This window comes from Halyomorpha halys, unplaced genomic scaffold (assembly GCF_000696795.3).
Source record: "Halyomorpha halys isolate HHAL.00 unplaced genomic scaffold, Hhal_1.1 Scaffold1259.1, whole genome shotgun sequence".
Taxonomy (NCBI): domain Eukaryota; kingdom Metazoa; phylum Arthropoda; class Insecta; order Hemiptera; family Pentatomidae; genus Halyomorpha; species Halyomorpha halys.
The window spans coordinates 1-3,240 of record NW_027106004.1 but is presented as its reverse complement, the minus strand read 5'-3'; positions in this window follow the sequence as shown (position 1 = coordinate 3,240).

Here is a 3,240-nt window from a genome sequence, read left to right as displayed (position 1 = left end):
AGTATTTGGAATCTTAATGTGAAAGCTAATTAAACGTTTGTTTTTTTTTTACTGCCTACAACTGGCAAATTCTTTATACAGAAATATTTATACAAATATCATAACTATGTATAAAAATTATTTAAAACAGTCTTACGTTTAGACCAGCAATGCGAAAGATTACATTGTTTGAAAGTACGTTATTGCGATTATTAATAACTGCTTACTTTTGAGTAACGTAGTAATTTAGTTTTTAATTTTATCAAGCTTAATATGCGTGAAAGCATTTGTGAGAGGTTGAAAATATTTGAAAAACACCTAGCAAGACCTTTTTTTTCATTTTCTAGAGTAGTAATTCAAAAAATGGGTGCCGTGGTACCCAAAGGTGAATGACATCTCAAAAATCACAAAAACAAAATTTAAACAGTAAACATACAGTGCATTACAGCATTGACCTTTCACTGTTTTATCTTCTTTTCTACTCATTAAACTGCTCTAAGAATAATTGTAGCATAATTTATTTTAACCAAGCAAAGTTGTAGCGATTTTTTTGTACCTCATGAAGGAAAAACAGTATTCTAGGATAGGTAAATGTAGTGTTAAGACAAGTTCCGATTTAATAATAGCAGTAAATTTTATTATTACAAAAAAAAAATAATTTCACAAATAACATAATTTTCAAGATTTTTCATCTGCTGTAAATAGTGGATCTTTCCAAAATGGCCTATGCATTTGAGTTTAATTTTTATCAATAATTCGAAATGATATCTTTTAAGAGTTTTTTTATTTTATTTCATATTACTTTTAAAAGATTCATCCAGATTCAATCATAGTTTATTTATCAATGAAATTCTATTAGTATGTGGACTAATAAAAAATAGATTAGTTGAGAAGCAAGTGTAGCTTCTCATAACATATGAAAGACGTAAAAAAAAAAAAAATGATAAATTGATTTCCTAGAACAGTAAGAGGAATTGCTGATAACATATAAAAGATCTAATGTAAAAAGGCCTTCGATACTATGGTGTGAAAAAGTCCAGCGAAGAGAGGAAACAAATGAGCAATGTACACCTGGCCAGTTCTTGCGCACCGTGACACTCACGTATCTGTTATTTATGCAGCCGTGGAAAAAGATACAGTAGGCCATGAAGGTAAGGGAGTTTTTCCTTCGACGGTGGGTTTTTGCACCGGCAGATTTATTATGGTCCGATGGATTCGTTACCTTCTTCCCTTCCCTATTGGCAAGGGTCACTTTTTTATCTAGTCGGAGTTTCGTTTTAGTTATTGCACACAAAAAAATTAAAGTGACACGTCGGACTTTATTTTATTAAGTGAAGGGGCGATTTTTGCTTGACGCCATGTGGACCTGCGTATGCTATGTTTTCATATATAAAAGACTCAGGACACAAAATATATTTTTTATCCAGAATTACGAGATTTTTTATCAATTAATAAAGGGTACAAATTGCCAGGAAAATCTATATTACTATTCCGTAGACATATGATGTTAGTTCCATTCTACCAAATTTTAGTTATTTAAAAAAATATTCCAAATTAAGTTTTTCGGATAAATCTTTTTTATTTTTCTACTAAGTACGTTAGCAGTGAAGAGTCAAACTGGCTCATCTGGAACCCACTGCCCTCTTCTTAGAGTAGAGGGGGATTAAAAGATTAAATTTGCCTCCTTATTATACCAACACTCAAAATGACAACAAATAATATGTCGATAAAACTAAATAATTCAAAACTGTTTAATTAATAATAAAAAACATTATATACACTTTTCGACAATGAAGTACGATAACGAAAAGGAATAAAAAAATCATCCTGCAACTCTTTATTCTTCATATTGATCTACACAGTTTCTGTTTCTAATGAAGTCTCTGGTAATTCATTTTGAAGATTGTTGTAGTAGGATATTTTAGCTCCTCGGCTGTCCATATCTGTGAACCGTAGGTCTGAATGGGTTCGAGACATTTTCTTTTTTCCCCTTCTGTTTTAGCATCAGTTTTGAACGCCATGCAAAAAATACTCAAGCATACTTTTTATTTGTAATCTATTTATTGATATATACAACATGTAAATATGGTCACAATTATATAATAGCATGATATAGACATGTGGAAGAATCTACCCATCTAGAGCAACAATAACGTTACTAGAGAAGAAGATCTAGAAGCCATCTTCTTTCCAGACGCTTAGGAGGACTATAAGGTAATGAAGGAGAAGTCAGGCTTGAAACAATTGCTTGGTTAGAAGGTTAATCTTGGAAGGATACCTGTTGTATATATTTTTAATAGAGATGTAAAAATCAATAAATAAATTAAAATACAAAGTATTATGTTTAAGTATTTTTTGCATGGCGTTCAAAACTGAAATTAATACAGAAGTGGAACATATAAAATTACTTGAACCCATTCAGACCTACGCTACACACTTATACGGGACAGCCAAGGAGCAGAAATTTCTTACTACAACAATATTTAAAATGAATAACCTGAGACTTCATTCTAGTCAAATCGGCAACATATAGAACTTTAAGGTCCTGATGGATGACTTGATTTGTGACGAAGTTAAAGCTAAAAGCATTAAGGATTTTACGAAGTATTTTTTATTGTAAGGATTTGATACGAGAAGACTTTCATGGCTTAGCTGCCACCAAAGTTCAATTCCCTGAAGTCCATATAGGTCTTAAAGTATTTGGAATTAGTTGGAAGCTTAAACCGTTTGTCTTGTAAATGTTGTAATAGGTGGAATCCACGAGCAGTTTGCTGTCTTTTTAGTGCTGTATGAGGATTTCAAGGCACTCGGTTTCCAAATGTTGTCCTTGGTAACGGAACTGTTCGACAGGAATAAGTGGGGTACTACGGAATACTATGGGGCAGAAAGTCTTGGGTTTACGACTAAGGGTTAAATGTGATTTTGTGGAATTTATTTCAATCCTCTAGTTTTGAAATCATTCTTCAAGGGTAATAATGTCTAAAAGGGTCATTATTCATTGGTGATAGATATGTGTCATCGGCCTTTGTGGTGATGGTAGAGTCAGGATGGGCTGGAATGTCTGCTGTAAAAACTGTATAAAGCATAGGACCATGGATACTACCCTGAGGTAGGGATGGGATATCGATATCGATAATATCGGAATATCGATATTTGGTCTCCGATATCCGATATTTTGATATCGATATTAAGGAACCGATAATATCGGAATATCGATATTGTCTCCCGATAATATCGGAATATCGGTTTCTAAAAAAAAAA